Source organism: Aythya ferina (genome assembly GCF_964211825.1).
Source record: "Aythya ferina genome assembly, chromosome: 27".
Taxonomy (NCBI): domain Eukaryota; kingdom Metazoa; phylum Chordata; class Aves; order Anseriformes; family Anatidae; genus Aythya; species Aythya ferina.
In genome coordinates, this window is record NC_140310.1 from 2,022,489 (window position 1) to 2,040,963 (window position 18,475).

At 39.7% G+C, this 18,475-nt stretch overlaps 1 protein-coding gene across 11 annotated transcripts in view; it reads left to right on the plus strand.

The window, feature by feature from the left end:
* Window positions 1-1,283: 1,283 nt before the first annotated feature.
* The window catches only part of LRRTM4 (leucine rich repeat transmembrane neuronal 4), a 322,407-nt gene continuing 305,215 nt past the window's right edge, over window positions 1,284-18,475 (plus strand). For 5 of the 11 annotated variants that reach the window (XM_084499496.1, XM_084499484.1, XM_084499494.1 and 2 more), the window contains exon 1: window positions 16,973-17,124. The gene's annotated coding sequence lies outside the window, so the exon portion shown is untranslated. Of the gene's footprint in view, window positions 1,570-2,392; window positions 2,488-8,388; window positions 8,504-11,514; window positions 11,594-16,949; window positions 17,125-18,475 lie in introns of those variants that run through there. The other 6 variants (XM_084499491.1, XM_084499489.1, XM_084499482.1 and 3 more) reach the window with 3 other exon arrangements.

Below are 18,475 nucleotides of genomic sequence, written 5' to 3' on the forward strand. Positions count from 1 at the left end.
AAGTTAAAATTTCGAACTGGATGTGAACATCAAAATGTTCTGACATTGGATTTGTATGGGTGGGAAAGAAAAAAGGAACAGGGAAGGAGGGAATGTGCTGAATTTCTCAGAGACCTGTTCACTAGCTTTATACATACAGATAGGAATCCAGAAACTTCATTCAAGAACTATTTTATTCTTTCATCTTGGCAACTTTTACTACCCTAAATGTAAATCATTTTTGGTTTAGCATGCCTGGAGTTTTGCAGGGGCTGACCCTGAATTGTACTGTTTAATTAAGATAACATGTATGCATCTGAAGTGATAAGTGAAAATCTAATAATGGATGAAAAATTGTTTTTAACCTTCATGCCTCTTTTCTTCCCAACATTGCATATATTGACTCCGAATATAGTTACAAACGTTGCTCATTTTCTTTTAAAGAGCTGATTATCTCATTGACACAATTTTATGTGGTTTTCCAATGTGATCATGCAAAATCACTGAGTACGTTCACCTGTGCATATATTATAAAGCTCCATCTGTGTGTGTGTGTCCTGGCCATAATTCTGTGCTGAATATGCTTAATGAATTTATTATAACCTGACAGAGCAAAACCAAAACAAACAAATAATAATAATAATAATAAAAAACTATGCCTTGATGTCTAATCTTTCTCCTCTGGTTGACATACCACTAATTCTTGTGAAGGAGAGGAAGATGCTGCAATGTGGGATAAGCAACTGAAAAAGCACTGTTTTTGTATATATGGGAAGATTTTTTTTTTTTTTTTTTTTAATATTATTATCTTCAAGTGGACAGGGCTGCTGCTCTGACTGTGTCAGGGTTTAACACCATTTGTGAATCTCCTGCTCAGGTTCCTGAACCTGAGTTCTGCCTGGTGAGCTCCTCTCACAGCTGAGCCACCTCTTGGAAGAGCTCATCCAGCTGAGCACACTTACACCCACGATACAGATATTCAAAACCACTTGGGTGCTATCCTGCACAAGGTGCTCTAGGTGACCTTGCTCAGCAGGGGTGTTGGACAAGAAGATCTTTGTCGTTCTGGGAGGCACCTGCCTGGGGAGGCTGCACCCCCTAGCCTGGATTTTTGCTCGGCGGGTGGGCACCGTTTCTCCAGCAGCAAACCCTTCCCACAACACTAACACGACCGAGCCTGCTCCCGGTCGCTCCCGCACACCCAGAGCTGCCTTTGTAGGACAGAGGGAGGCGCTCCTGGCTCCCCCCAAGCCTCGTCGGCCGCCTTCGAGGGGGCTGTAGAGGCCTGGTGGCTCCCTCGAGTGGCCTCGATGCAGGAAGCCCTCCCCCTGGCCGCCGCCATTCCGCAGTGACCGCCAAATGGCGGCGCTTGTCCCTGTGCTGGTGGCATTGCCCAAGGCTTTCTCCTGCTCATCTGGACGACAGACGAAGCTTTCTTCTGAAGCAGGCAGAATGTGGCTCCTCTCTTCTTTCCTAACCATCGCTCAGGCTGTCCCAGAGGCTGGAAGCTGGGGTAAAACATCCTACAACTCCACACCCATCCCAGCTCTTCTGTGTGGCTCCTAGGATTAGGATTTAACAGCAGAAAATGTAAATCCTTAGCGTGCTTTCCATCGTCGTATAATTTGCTTGTTGACATGTTTAGTTGTTTATTTAATGAGCCAGGGCAAGCCCTCTGCTGATATCTTTCACCACAAGCTGACTGGAAATAAAGCTGCTGAAGTGGTGTGGCGAGCTGTTAAACCTGTAATTTTGGTAGGGGCCAGCTGGCCACAGAAGACACCGCTGGCAAGCAACAAAGATTTCTTAGTTCGATGTGATTTCCAACCTTCTTTTGAAATCTAGCATAGATAGATAACCCACGATAGAGCATTTTATTTCCACAGCCTGAATTGATTTCATCTTTATGTACGCAGTATGTATGATTCTTGTTTTCATGTTATTTATTCCTTTCTTAGCTAAATTAATGTTCGGTAGCAAGCAGTCCAGTTTCTTGGTTGGGTTCTTGTTTTTACTGGTTATGAATTCCCACTGATAACATTAAATCTTATGATCTTGGATATTTCCTTTCTTTTTTTTTTTCCTCTGGTAAGAATGACACTAGAGAATTTTCCTTTTCCCTCAGCTGTTCTGTTACAAACTGGTTCTATTATTTCTGCCCTTTAAATACCCCCAAATAACAAACTTTAGGAAACTAAAAATCAATGCTGATTAATTCTGATAATTTTAACTCTTATTACAGATACCTTTGCTCCTTGGTTGACTTTGGCATGCGTGTCTTTGAATTTTAATTTAGTCAAACATATGCCTGTTGTTTAAATTGCAAATATGTGGCACCTCTTATTTAAAGATAGCTGTGTCACTTTTTGCTTGGTTTTGTGATGTTCATTTAATTCATTTATATCTGTTTTAGTCAAAATATAAAGAATGCAGCACAGAAGAGACCAAACAGAGTGTCCCAAGTCAAATGTCTTGTCCGCAGAGGGGTGTAGGAACAGGATGGACAGGGTAAGTAAAGTATCAAGAATCACAGTCTTGCTGCAGGCACAACACAGTCCTGCCCCCGTATTTGAGCCACGAGAGAACCATCTCCCATCACACTCCTCCCTGTCTGAGCTCCCCTGTTTGTCTTCTGAGCAGCTTTCTGTGCTTCCAATTATCTCACCAATTTTCACCCATTTCCTTATGCCCACGGTTACACTTCAGAAGAAGCAGTGAAAAGACTCCTCAGTTTTGTACTGGGTTTGCACAATCGTTTTTTTTATCACATTACCCATGTAACATATCAGCTATTTTTTCCTTTTCTTATAATGTTTGTGATTCAAGGAAGTTTTTTTCCAAATGTACCTTACTTCAACCACAGCAATGGTTAGTTTTCTTTTCTTCTGCTGTATGAGTTGCTAGATTAGAATAAGATTCTCTATATTTTGATATTCTGTCACAGAATGCAAATTGTGTCTTTTTCCTTTGAGGTCATGCCAGTCTGTCCTTTCTGGATTTTTTTTATTTTTTTATAAGGCAGTAAACAAATTGGACACATGCTAGCACAAATGTTGGAATTCGCTTCAGTTATTAGCCATCATACAAACAAACTACAACAACTGCTCTTCCCAAAATGCTTAATATACGGGTTTATTTTCTCCAGATTTGTAAGACGTGTTTCATACGTATTCATTAAGTTTCCAGCTGGGGACTTAAAAAGAAAAGCTGGTTCTTGAAGCATGAGTTAGCATTTCTAAAGATCAAATCCAGCCGTTTTTGGTATTTGAAACAGTTCTGAAGTCAGTCCCCTCTGCCCCTTAAAATGAGATTCCTTTTAAATCACCTTCTGGCAGCAATCCTAATTTCAGGTACTCAAATAATTACTCATGTAAAAAATATATTTGTGGTTTTGAAAGACATTATTTTAAATGATTTTGGACAATATAAATTAGCTTTTAGTAGTGTCATTCAGGATAATCAGGATGATTACATGAATATCCAATGTTTTATATTTGAATACTAATAGCCTCAAACTCAGCAAAGGAGCTTCCACTGCATTATTGCCAAACAGTTTTTTCTTCATTTCTTACTGTTTGAAGTGCAGTAGAAAAAAATAAAGTGGGCTAGGAAGTGTCTAAAGTCAGAAATGTATCCCAGCCCTTCAATTTTGTGGCAAATAATTGGGCCCTGAAGGAATTGGCTGTACAGTTGCTCTCCCAGCTGTAGTGTGTGTATGTTGGCTCAGTTTCTCACAGATGCCTCCCAGCAACACGTTTTGGCAGGAACCCTGAGGACTTACACCTCAAAGGAGAGGGGAAAGTATGCCCTAAATTGAGGGCTCAAGCTAATACGATCCAGAGCCCCATCCAATGAAGACGTTCACAAGGGAACAAACTCCAAACGTTTTAGTGAATTCCATTTTACGCTCAGGAAGGTAAAGTCACTGACAAGTTTTTATTGTTCACCCTATCCAGCATCGGCGACATCTCACTCTTATTAGCCTTTAAACCTTTTAGACAAGCTGCTACTTCACTTTATTACACCCACACCAGTACAAGTAATGTATCCATGTAAGCAATATCCATTTGTTTTTTTTAGAATTGTTTGTTTCCAGAAAACGCATATGCTGGTGTGTTTATACATCTTCAGTTTCAGCATCTCAGATTTAAAACGTACGACAAAGAATTTTTTCTAAAACTCTGTCCTGCAGAATTAGTGGAAATGGAAGACTTACCAAGGCTTCACTGATTAAAACTTAGCTGGGGCACGGGGAAATCTTTCTCAAGTACTTACTAATTTAGGAATATACATCTCTGTTATAAAAGTGACATTGATGCTTAGGAGGCCAGAGGGATTGGATGGATAGTCTATATGGAGGTCAAAGTAGTAGAGAACAACTGATGAAGAGACAACTCATTGCTTTCAGAGTCAGCATACAATACTTGACTACTTTGGGCTCATTGGTTTAGGCATGGGAATGTTTGTATTCTGTTCCTTGTCCTCAAGCTCTGCTAACTTTGGGGCTTGGTTCCCTTGTTGGGAAGGTGACAGTAATTGCATTGCTCCCTGGCATAGCCGGTGTTGATCCCGATGGAGGGGCATGTGGATATTTATAGAGATGGACTGCATTTTTACTGGACCTTCAAGAGGTTTCAGTTTTCTTATTGCTCAAACTGTATTTGAAAATCATAAGGTGCAACTCTAGACAAATATCTCTGTGGTCAAAAGCAGAAATATCCTTGCTCCTGTGTAAGGAACATCTGTTCTCTTCCATCTTAGCTTAGCATGAGAATCCACTAGACAGAAAATGTAGGCCTGCTTTTAATGCTGAGCATTGTAATAAATGGTGAATGTTACTGTACGATCAGGTACTTTTACAAAGCTCTTTTCATGTAGTTCTTCCATATTTTCAAATAACAACACCCAATTAAGCACTTGAATCAGTGCTGCCCTCAGCAGAGATGTAATTAAGCAGGTGTTTAAATCCCTCGTTAAATTATTCTCTTCTTTCCTAACCTACCATTACTATTCTGTCCAGAAAAATAATGCAATAGAAAGCAAATGAATCCTGAAGCCCTAGCTTCAGGCATATAAGGGTCAAACTGTATCAGCCATACAAATAGATCTATGGAATCCAGCTGGATCTAGGTGAAGCGGAGCGGATTTAAGTAGAGGCTGCTGGATAAAAGCAATGAAAAAAAAAAAGGCAAAAAAAAAGAAAAAAAAATGATAAAATCACTTCTTCAGGAAGAAAAAGAGTTGAATGAAATAAAAATCCATTTCCAAAAGGGCTTTATATAGTACTTTTCCCCACAAGTGGCTTGACTCCTGTAACTCAGAATGCACACAAAACGCGGACATGCCCTGGTCATAAAGAGAATAGGGAAACAAAGAGGTTGCTAATTCAATTACAAATGTTATAGATCAAGCTCTTTACTCTTTGTCCAAATGGAAACCTACGCTAAATAACATTATCATGAATCGGCTCAGCAATGTAATGGACTAAGACATCCAACAGATTGCCTGGTCTCTACTAGGTCTTGGAAACTGTTTCTCTTGTGGATACCTTTAACCAAGCCTCAATATACGCTTGTTATAAAATAAACATGATAAACTCGCATCACCGTTTTCATTATGTCCACTTAGCTAAAAGATGTGTGAACCATTCTGTGTGGTGTCCTGCCATGCTTATGGCCAGAGGAGCAGATTCAGGGTCTTTCAGAGGTCTGTCCTTTCAGACAGCTTACCAGATAAGCTTGATAAGCCAACCATGCAGATTGGAGCCCAAGTATTTATTTCTTTAGGATACAAAACATCTCATCTAGGACCCCTAATGTCTTCTGGACCATTTTGGTCTTACAAGCTGGTTCTTGTAGAATTCAGTGCCATGTATACGAAAGAATCGCAGTACTTCCATTTTCATGTTCCGTGGTCCCATGCCTGCTAGATATTTCAGATCGTTGCATTAATGTTCATTTACAGGGCTGGGGAGGTCACACCTGCTGATAACTGCTTTGCTAATTTGCTAATGCCTCTTTCCCCAGAACGGTAATGAACTCACAGCAAGACTAGCAAAGGGGCTCAGGTTTAAAAGTTTTGTTAAATTCTGTGTGATGTTAGTCCATCCTAGAAAAATTAGGTTTGTCCTTCATTAGTGCACCCAAATACATAGGTATGTACCTCTGCTAATTTCCACAAACACGCATGATGCAGGGGAACACAGGACAGACTCTTGAGCTCTTGCTAAGCCAGGTTGGCAAATCTTCCAGGCAGAACAGCACTGTTCGTGCAGTGTTGTGCCCAGCTTAATAAGTAATATGGTGCACGTACTCTGAACTTCACAGCATTCCTAAGATAGTCTGGATGGAACCAATTTCTCAGTAGGTTTCTCTGTTCTTGTGATGTACGATGCCCATGGGCAAGTAAACTTCCTTCAAAAATCTGTTTTTGGACTTTGATGTCTCCTGCTTTGGGAAGTGACTGGTGCTAGCTCTCTGAAAGCAGCTGGGACTGTTTAGCCTCAAGAAGAGAAAGCTCGGGGGAATTTTATCAGCATGTTGCTTGATGAGAGAGAGTAAAAATAATGGAGCCAGACTCTTCTGAGTGGTAGCCAGTCACAGGATAAGAGCCACTGGACACAAATTGAAATACTGGAAATTCAGTTTAAACGTGAGAAAAAGCTTTTTTATTGTGAAAGTCACCAAACACTGGAGGTTTCCTAGATGGGCTGTGGGGTCTACATCCCTGGAGACATTTAAAACTGGACATGGCCATAGGCAGCCTGCTGTAGCTCATTCTGTCTTGTGCAGGGATTTGGACTGGACAGCTTCCAGAGGTCACTTCCAAACCATGGCTGTTCTGTGGTTTTGTGATTTACGAATCTAATCCATGGTGAAACGCAATGGAGCTGAGTGTCCTGGGCTTTTAAATGGCTTTTGAAGATGAGACTCGGGCTCCTCAATCAGATACAATGCTGAGTGGAGGAGTAATGTAATACCGTGAAAAAAATTGCCTGAGTTCCGAGCACCTTTCAAAAGTTTACACGTAAATGTGTAGGTCTAGTGCTTGATATGGAACACTTCAAAACTTTGTAGTGTGCTTTTAAATCCCCCAAATACTTCCACCTATACAACTATTAAGTAACACTTAAAAATAACCTCATTTCTTTTTGTTAAAGTTTGAATCCGAGATAAAACAGCAAAATAACACAGTTGTGTTCCCTTCCCTGATTATTAAATACAGGATGTGAAATACTGTTGATGAAGAGTTCATTGCCTAAAAGGTTACTTTCCTAAAAATGAAAAGGAACCAAGCAACGTTCGCTGTGCCAAGGCTCATTTCTTCTGCCTACCAGGGACAATAAGCATGCCATTTGAAAGGTCATTGGTTCTTTTGTATGCTAATAAACAATTAGTATGGCTGGGGGGGAGATGTGGCATCACCGGCTTTAGAATGTATTTCTGAGCAAATTAACCGTTCATGACAAGTTAAGAATACTGAGGCTAACATCTCCTGGATGATTTCTTAGCCATCATTTCAGGCTGTGGGAAAATATTGCTATTTAATCAGCTCTGGCTAACAATTATTTTTCTCCTCGACAAGCACCTTCTGGGACTTCAGTTCACCCCTGAGATTATTATATTTTTATTGTAACATTTTATAGCCGATAAGGAAAAAGGATTTAGAAAAAGAAAATAACTGACTTTTTCTCCCAGGCAGTTATGATGGTGTATGCATATGAAATATATGTGCACGGAATATAAATTTGATATTATTCCAGTCATTTTATTGCAGCGGTAGTGGTGAAGTTTCACACATTCTGATAATTGCCATGCTCCCCCTTTGCCCCCCACCCCCTCACACACACTGCAACCACACAGAAACTGTCCATCTGGTCAGCATTCAGAGAGGAAAATATCTCTGATTGTGGATGGAAGCACCTAACTTGCTGAAAGCCAGATACAGCAGTTTGAATAGTACGCACAAAAGACTTGCTCTTCCTATTTCTGAATTGCTCAGGAACATCTGCAGGCTAGCAATCAATTTTTTATTTTTTATTTTTTTTAGCTAATCATTGGAAAACACATTTTAGACTTCCTGGAATGACTTTCACCTGTCCTATTTTCTTTGCTTGGCTTTCATATTAGTTCTGCCTGCCATTTTTTGGATGCCGAGGGATATTCTCTTGCTAAGTTTCCAGAATACAGTAACATTGAGACAGGATTTTTTTCAAATGGCGTAAAGCAGCTGCTGCATGAACGAGCACAAGGAAGTTGGGTGGCTGGGAAAGCAGAGGGGTAAGCAGGTGGGCTCCAAACTCCTTCTGTAGTCTGGTTTCTTGTTAGAGGTTGGAAACCTGTGGTAATATACAACTCTGTTGCTTCTAAGGGTATCTAGTTGACATTGTCCTTGTTTTTCTGCCCCCAGGCTTTCTCCAGCATCCTGCAGAGCCCACTCTTTTCAGATCAGAAGTCTCAAGAGGGATTACTCAGCACGTCTCCCAGCCTTAGGACACATGCAGCTCTGAACATGGGGGAAAGTGGTATGTACATTTCTTTTTTCTGGCTGTGGAGTCAGCTTTGTATATGCTAATCCCAGATGGAGGAATGAGCTGTGCACGTAAGAGCTGGACAGAATGCAGAAACATCCACTGTGGTTGAGAAGTCTCGGGCAAAGGATGAAATGTTAGCAATGGTGAAATGGGGCAGAATACTTGCAAATAGGCAGAGGAATGTGTGCAACAGGTATGTTGTATCAGCAGAAATAGAAAGTCAGGATGAAATACTCAGCAGTAGCTTTGCTGAAAGTACAACAGTTGACTTGGGTCGAGGAGATGACTTGCCAGTCAAACATGGTATTTCTTTTAATTACTACAAGTAATGCTTGAGATGAACAGTAGAAATAATAGTCATTATCTTTTGAATAGCTTCCTATCTTCTCTTTTGTGGGGCTCCTTCAGTCTACCAAAAATCTGGAGGTACATGAGTTCAGTAGACTGCACCTTTTGTTTGTGGGAAATCATTTATAGCACCAAAACAGCATCTAAAATGTCTTTAGTAGCTTCTGTTACATTGATGCTTTCAGTTCACAATTTTATGTCGATAGTACAGGGTCTATATTCTCTTGCTTTCCTTTGTTTATTTGTAATTAACTTTTTTATTGTTTTCTGCACACAAAGCAATCAAGCTATATCAGAGAACATTAGTGAACAGTGATACATTCCTCCATAAACAGTAAACAACAGAACGTTTCTTAGGCAAAGTTTGCAACACTCACACTACCATGCATGAGAGCATTGCATTGCACTTCAGGCATGATCAGGAGCCACCAAAAGACACAAGTGACTGGGAGAAGTGTGGAAGAGTCTCTCATTAAATAGCATCATGTAAATTAATTAAGTTGGTAACGTGGTATGTAAGATGGACGAGGAGGTTGTTCTAAATGCTGGAAGAACTTTCCTAAACCCTCCTAATAAAATTTGAATTCAAAATTCATTTATGAATAGGCTCTAGGGGATTAATACAAAGGTGAACAGACTGTTGATTTTCCTTCCTAGGAATGTTTTTGAGACTTGCTAAAAGTTTGCACATGAAGACAAAGCATTTATGAACTCATAAATCTGGAGGCTATGGGAGGGCAGAGACAAACACAGAGACTTGGGACCCTCCCCTAAGCAGCTTGTTGGTCCAGGCACTTCTGGGGCACTGAAAGATCAAACTTCAAGTTGTTGTTCAACTTGATTCAGACAGCTTGGCTTCTCTATGCTCAATCTAGCTAATACATGCTTATTAGATATCTTAATAAATGGTTATTTATGGGTTTGAAGACTCAAAGAGACCATTCAATCATTTTGTCTGACCTCTTTACAAAGTAGGTCATCGAATTGCCATATTAATGTCAATTGATTGCTGTAATTAAGGGATCGAATCAGTGAAGACATTGCTCAGAGCTGTAGGTTATGCTCGCATCTAATAACTTTTCTAGATGGACTGCTACTGATGCTGCCACTATGCTAATACAATCTGTTTATCATTGATAAGCTAGTCGTAAAGGCTCTTTTTCATGAATAATAATTCATAAAGTAAATTTAGAGATGGTCAAAGGTGGCTTTTTAATTTTGAATACTGTGTGTGCAGCTTAGATAGTCTAGGCCTTATTTCATATGTATTAGCCCCAAATGCAACTGGAATCAGCAAGTCCTCATTACCTGCACAATCTCCAAAGACTAGGCACAAGATGTGTAGTGCTGCAAAACTGCTGAAGAGTGAACCGAACATCTAGAAATAGATCTGGAAAAGAAAGGGAATCTTCATCCTGAGATTCTGAATTTTAATTTATCCCCAAAACAAAACGGCCAAGGAATACTTTGGATTTTTTTTTATGACAAAAATGTTTTGCTGTATGTTGCTCTGTCCTTTTCTTTGTTTTAGAAACTAATCTTGATACATACTGGAAGGATTGAAGTTTCTAATTAGCTGGAAACAACTTGATGCATTGAACTTTTTTTTTCTATTGAAAAGTGAGGTTAAAAACTTTTCCTTCTGTTCTAGGCAGAGGCAGCATGTGAAAATGAATCTGCACTGTTCTCTTGTGTTTCTCTAGCATTTTTGATGCTGGCAAGGGTCAAGTGAGCATGTAAATGTGGTGCTGCACAACCTGCCTCAACCTTGGCATCAGAGGGAGCAGTTTCAGTGTTGAGAGGTCAGTTCCAGCTCAGAGCTTGCTTTAATTCTGTTTTTTTTTTTTGGAATGATGAGTTGTCTAAATGGGCGAAATACTCTGGTGGCTTTTTTCTATATATCAGTATGTCAGCTGGGGAATTGCCCGAGACAATAGTACCTGATACAGGATATCCAGGAGCTCTTTTCTTCTAAACAACGTGCCTGACCCAGATTTGAACCAGTGAACTGATGTTTAAATTGCTCTGCAGCACTGACCAACATCCACATTATCCAGGAATTATAACTGAAAGACAACTGCTCTGTGTGCTTACTCACAAGTATTTTTCAATGCGGTTTTGCCTCCTGATCATAAGAGTCCGTAGAATGTAGTTGAAAACCAAATGCTGTGGAAAATTTACAGTACCCCCCTGAGTTTCATTGAGCAGGGAGCACTTTTCAATTCCAGAGTGAGCTGCAAAGCTTAAACCGGGCAAAGAATTCATTATTTTAATGATAATAATTTACACTTGCATGGGAGCTTTCATCCAAGAAAATATCATGTTAGAATTTTCCTTTCATGGTCTCTCTAAGACGGGGTAATTTCACCTTGATAAGTGTTTGTATTACATTTACCTTTGCTGTTTTGGAAGTAAAAAGGAAGATGATTATAGTTTGTACAGTTGAGTGTTTATTACAACAATATTTTGAATTTATATCATATTTTTCTTCTTAAAATCTGAATGTCAAATTGAAATTCTAGCTTGAATACCTGTCAATACCCCTGTTGTGTAAAATTAATCTGCTGTTGTATACATGGGAAAACTGAGGTCATAACCTCCTGTGTGTGGTTTCTTTCTGTCCCTCTGCCCCTCCTCGAACTAAATGGAAGCAGGACGTGGTTTGCGTCTCTGGAAATCAGGTCCTCTTACCAAGATCAAAGCCAGCGGTCCAGCTTGGCGGTGTCCTCAAATGTAAGTTGTTTTCTCTTGAAAGGGACTTCTCGTCTGCTTAAAATGAAGCATCTGCTCAGCTGATCTGCTGAATATATGTGGGATGCTAAATGCTCTGCAGGGCAAGTCTGTGGCAAATCTAGGGGTGGATGCAAGCATACAGCTCTTATCCAACATACCTGAAAAATTAGTGGAGATTTTTTTCACAATTTCAGTTCAGCTGTTAGTATCTTCTGCTATGTGCAGCATACAATATCTTCCTTCTCTTCCCATACGTGGTAAATAGAGCCAGTTTTCCTTCTTTTGATGTGTAATAAATTCTGCATACAAAAGCTCTGTTTTCTTTCAGCTATTGTCTTTTTTTTTTGTTGTTTTTTTTTTTTTTGGAGGCTCTGCATAAGTATATAGCCTATTTCTAATTTTATCCTTTTTTCTTATGCAATTCTCTATGCACTATTTACTTGTTTAAGAAATGAAATTGCATTTTTTCCCCCAAAAAAGCTGTAGGGAACCTTTTTTTTAAGCATGTGCAAGTAGCATAAGGCAGACCAATAACACAAAGTCAAAGCCATTTCATAGAAAGTGTTTCATAAATGATAATTGAGCTAAATGAGCTTAGAAAGCATTTTACAGAGAAAGTATCCAAAATACAGGACGGATTGCAAGATGCGTTCCCTTTATAATGTATTACTGCAGTGTTACGCTGATGGATTTATATATCAGTTTTAACTACTAGTCTTGATTATGTCATAAAGATTTCATAGATTATGCTTGTGTTGTTTTTTTTTTTTTTTTTCCTCTGCCAGTAATCCATTTTATGAATATTAGCCAGTAGTTGAGTCACAAATTTTGATCAAACTTAAACTTTTAATGTGTTCCAATTAGTGGATGGATATGATATTGTTACGTCTCAGTGATTCTCACAAGTGTTTGTGTTTCACCACTTTAGAAAGACACTTTGGCTCTGTAAAACTTCGAAGACAATCTAAAGTCATCAAGAAAGACAAAACTGGGAAAACAGGCATTTTAGTCCCATACCACTTGGCAAAGAAAGAAATAGTATGTTTTTATTATTTATTTCATATCTACATTGTATAAATACACTTACATCTCCCAAGTGGTAATTTTGGACTACCTAGAGGAGCTCATTCAGCGCAGTAGTATTTAATGGCACGGGTTAATGGGATTGTTATTACTACATAAAGACAGGGAGTTAGTTTTTGTTCACATTTTCGCATGTGTAATGGAGGTGGAAGAGATTAAAGATAATACTTCTTTATTAAAGAAGGTTGCTGGCATTCAGCAGTCTGTAGCCACCAGTCCAGGCAATCAGCATCCAGAAAACATCAGTGGATTGTCTGATGCAGTGGGATTCTGTGCCTTGACCAGATCTACAAATGCTCCACAGATTTTCCAAAGGTATTCCAAAATGCCTGTTACCCAGGAAATCCCCCTTGCACCTTTGCTCAGATTTCCAGAATAGTGTTTGGCTCTCTTTAGAAGAACCATTTTTCCATCTGAATATTTAAACCACTGCCACAGGAAGGTGGCTGATTGCCACCTCAGAATTTTTCTGCCAACTAATCTGGGAGGAGAGCCTTAACAGTTCAGGGATTGTATTGTATGTCTTTGTCAGCAAGCAGCATCTGTCAGAGAAGCTGGTCTGTTGAATTCCAGCAAACATGCCCAGTAATGTAAATCCAGAGACCAGGGTTCAAGAGGGACTTAGAACAAATATGCGGACATTACATTAACTAAAGCTCTTCGTAACTTGCAAGATAAGTTTATTTCTCCCTATCCCCACTTCTTTCCTTGCTTTCTTTCCACCAGTGCCCTTATTAATGAACTGTGAAAGCTGACATTTCCAATAAGGAACAATTAAATCTGAAACTAAATTAAATGAAGTCATTCATTTACAAAATAATAGCTAACTAGCATGAGGATGGTGAAAAATGATTGCAAGTCATGGGGAAAAAAGGAGTAAATTAAGTCTGACTACATTAATGTTCTTTAAATACTTCTGCTGCTCAGAAAATTAAATGGAAAACATCTTATTAGCTATCTTACATATAAGGTAATAATGTGTGTATTCAGCATGACAAGTACTACAGGAGAGAAGTTCTTCATAGAAGTCACTGGAAGTAAGTTATTTAAATTCTTAATTTTTGGCACCCTTATTTATTATTGCGAAGGGACTATGGCAGGTCTGAAGTAAGGGACTTGCTTTGAATCTGCTCTTGCATTGAACCTTATAATGCTGGTGAAAACAGGGTAATAGGCATAGTCCTTGGATGTTTCAGCTGAGTGTAGTTAACCACTGTGCTGCTTTTCATCCCTGTGGAAGGAATTTGCTGGGTCCTCCTCCATCTCCATAGTGTGGAAACTGCTTGCAGAATAAGGACAGTAGCAAGAGCTCATCCAAGGAGAGCTGATTCAGCAAACACCGCCAACAGCCCTCCAGTCACTCGATGTTCTCAGCTTTTTGCTTGTTATATTGTGAAAGGGTAGAATTCACCAGAAATGTCAGTAAGTTTAAGGCCTAAGTATGTCTGCCTCATTTTCAGAGTTCGGATAGCTTTACATGGATGTAGACTTTTGTTCCTACATGAGAAACTTCAGCCAAAGAACTACGTTTTTAGAGCTAGTAATCCACAGCTGATACTAAGTTATTTCATGTAAAATCCAGCTGCTCAGGCTTGCTGCTCTTGTGGTTGGATTTTTCAGGCTATCCATGCAACATATGCCCAGTGTGCTGATCCCTATAAAACCAAACCCAGCAAAGATATGCAAACATTTGTAGGTACATAATGGAAAAGAACACACGTTGCTTGATTTTAAGGGAATGCTGATTTACTGTGACCAATGCTGGCTTAAGGTTTGCCGTGCTACTTCATGCATTTTTATTTAAAAATACTTTAAAAATTTATCTGTGAATCTCTGAAGGCTTGAGTTAATTTTGCAATCAGCTATTCTTCTGGGGGTTTGTAGAATTCACAGATCTGCCATAAGAATTTAAATTCTACTTGGATTAATATAAAAACCCCTAGCCTTCTTGCTTACATTCTCCAAAACCCATGTGGTTATTATTACTGTTATTATTATTATCGCCAAGGCTAAGGAATATTTGAAAAGGAGATTTGGACCCAGGTTGAAAAAAGCATTGATTTCCTCAGTTATACTTCAGGCCCTTTCCTTTTGTAAAACAAATAACCTGAATAAACATGTCAGGGAAGATTAAAACTTCATTAAAAAGTGTAAACAGAGTGCAAAGAAAAAAAAAAAAAAGCTTGGCTGAATTGAATAATGGTAATAATAAAATCACTAAACAATATTGCTAGTTAAAAGTCCTGTTAAAGCGAATGTACCGTTGAGATGGGAAGCAGAGCTGCTGTTATCTAACACTCAGGATGGAGATTTCTTTTCAATAATTTGATAACATTTTAATGAATAAATTAATAACATTATCCAGGAAATGGAGTCCATAGATGAAGTCAATTCCTCGCCAGTTCCCAAATCTAATCAGAGAGGTTCTGTTCAGGGATGGTCAACAGTGATGCATATGTTCAGCAATATTTTTCCCTGCCCACCTAGAAGGAGACACAACTGCTGTGGCTACCCATATGGTGCTGCATGCATAAGAGGTTTACTCCACAATTTTAATGCAAATTATGGCTTTAAGGCTGGCAATTATGCATTTTTATTTTACTGAGGTGAGCAGGATTGTTGCATACATGCCTTGAAAATGCTGGAGAAAACAGCTCCGTCTTCTTTTTAAGTGACATCTTTTAAAGACAAATTCACAGAAAAGGAGAAATATTACTTGTTACAGAAGGAGCACTTAGATTTTGAGAACAGGATGGAGCTGTGTTAATGTATTGCCAGTGCATAAGAACTATTCTCAAGACTTTAGATTTAAATAGGTAAGAGGTGTGTGGGGCTAAGACAGGGGAAAAGGAGTAGAGGGAAGTTCATGAAGGACAGGGCAAAACAAGTGCAGAGAAGTTACATTTCAATAGTAAATGGCAGGATCAGGAGACCTGTGTTTTTGTATTTAAGGCAGAATTTAAACCAAGAGTAAGACTGGAATCTAACTTAGAGCCGAGCACCTTGTGGTTATCACCTTTGTTTCACTTTGACGGAAGTCTGCAACAGTAAATACTCTAATTGTCTGCCTGGCCTTTCAGTCAAGATCAAGCACAGGAATTTTAATAATAAGACCTTTATTCAAGGCTCCAGAGATACCTGAGCGAGTGATGAATGAACTTGTATGTCTTCACAGCAGAGCTCTGTGTACGCAAGGGTGCTAGCTTGAGTGCCAGCGGATAGTTGTTAATAGTTCACTTGAACTAATTAGCCCTGGTTCGTTCTTTCGGCTTATGAAGCATTGTATGATGTAGACAATCTCTTGATGCCTCAACATCATTTACAACACAGTGCCGAACAGCACTCATCTTTTCAACAGCCCACCTGACATCTGGAGAAAACCCCTCCGTATCCTTTCATCACAACAGGATGCAATCCTCTTCCTCTCCAATGTTTTTGACAGATAGCTGCTCTTTGTTCAGTGCTGTCCGTGTGCTGTCAGATTGCTTCCTACGTTTCCCCTTCACCAGGTCTCCCTAATAAGACTTTGCAAACCCCAAACCCAGGCAGTGTTAGAGGCACAGCAGTACCAAAAAGGCAAGTCTTGAGCTGGGACAGCTGCAGCAAGGAACCTGCTTGGGTGCAAGAACAAAACCATCCTTGCAGATGAAGTTTCAGTGACTGCAGCTCTTGTGCTGACAGATTTTATGTGATTTACTCTGCATTGATGTTTTTCCTTGTGCGTTTTGCTCAAGTCTTTCATTCACAACCGTGATTTTCAAGGTGTGATGCTAAATGCAGAACATTACTGCAGCTAATGTAGAAATTAATTTAAAATTTCTGTCCTGATTCAGGAAGTTATTTGAGTTTGCATTTACTTTCAGTGCTTGAGAAAGATACCCAGAACCTATCTGTTTAAAACCAGGACTATAACACAGTGTATCCCACTTCATTACGAGTACCTTGTTCCAGAACATAGGGTTTGCTTTTAGCTCCTTCAGATGCGTTCAGTGTGAGATCCCATTTGTTGCCTGTGCTGCCTGTATTGGTGTAGCTGCACTTCAGTTGCACCATTGCCCTCACCCCAACCCTGACATTGCTCCCCTAGGCTCATCTTCATCGAGCCTCGTTTCATCCCCATCCCCCTTCATACATAGTTTGAAGCCCTCTTGATGAGCCCTGCCACCTCCTGGGCTAGAATTTATTTCCCCCTTTGAGACAGGTGGGACACATTGGCAGCCATCAGGCCAGGTGCTGAATTAAACCTCCCCATGATCAAAAAAACCCCACAAAGTTCCTGTGCTCCTGTTACATCCCAAGCCTCATCAGCTGCGCTCAAAAGGGCTGCCAGGTCCTGGAGGCTCCCTCAGCTGCCTCAAGTGGCCTCAAAACAGAAAACCTGCATGCCACGATCCCCCACACCACTGCAGGATGTGTCTGCCCCAGAGCCCATCGCCTTACTCAATAAGGTAAGACTCCCTTTATGCAGAAGAAAACAAATGAGTTGCTCTGTGCTTTCCAGAGCCAGCCTAAACCCTGAAATCTGATAGCATTTCTTGCTGCTTTTTGGAAAACAGATTCACCCAAGGTGAAAAGTTTATTTCTGAATGAACTTTCTTAATTAGGTAGAATTGAGATAGCAGATCTTGTAGCTACGTTTATTTTGTGCACACGTGTCATCGTTTTTGCATCTTGATGCTATTTTGAGAATTTTGTGAATGTGTTCTTTGCCAGAGAAGTGCTACTGATGCCTGAAGGATTGCTGCTAGTTGTAGTGGCGAGTATCTGAACTAGTTAGGACTTGAGGATGGCTAGCTAGGCAGGCTTTGCATTTTTATGGTTCTTGCCAGATGTATCTCTCAGGCTCTGTGGTCTCTGGGTTGATAAGGAGAGAGACTTCCTCTTTCAACTTAAGAAAGCTGAATTTTATCATTGTGAGGCTGGGAATTTTAGGTAAAATTGAGATGGTGCTGAGTGGGCCATATAATGACTACAGCTGATTCTGCTTGTCTTTTCCTTAGAATTTAAAAGAACACAAAGTACAGATCAGTGCATTTACCTATTCTACGCGGTTGTATTATACAAGAAAAAATCACTTTTTTTTTTTTTTTTTTTTTTTTTTTTTGATTTAATCAAATGCTGAAAAAAAGAGCAGTTTCCCTATTGCCGAAGCTACATTCTGTCTAGTGTGGTCTGTGACAGGGAGTCCTTGCAGGCTGAAAAATGCAAGCTGAAGGTATATTGAAAATGGCTTTTCGGAGTTTGCATTTAGTAGTCTAGCTTGGACAAGTTGGTTGTGGTCAGTGAGAGCTTAATTACTGGCTCTGAAATCACGTTGACAGTGGTGCAGAAATGGTTGTGATGCAGCATCCAAATGAACACGATTCTCATGTTTGCCTTGCTACTTAAGTCATTTATTCCCTAATGAGCTCTGAGGGAACCTGCTTTTCCCACAGATATATAAATTTACCTGAAGATTTCAGGTATTAGTATTAGCAGCATTAATATTGTTGCTAATTAAGCTTGGCAGGACTCCAGAACTAGAGACTGGACGTATGGCATGGAAAGACAGAAAACTAGTCTGGAAAATGCAACACGGGGGAATGTTGTTGGCTATTTGAATCTGTTTGTAAACATAGGCGCTTGTCAGCTTTTCAGTTCGTTTATATTGTCCGAGAAAAAAAACAATATAATTTTGCAGTATATTTAAAGGTCTGGTTAGTTTTAAAGTGCCTTGTTATGGCTTTTCAGAATGGAAGTAGTGGAGGGGGTCAGGAATGGATAAGAAATACCAAAGAATCCACATCTTGAGTCCAATTT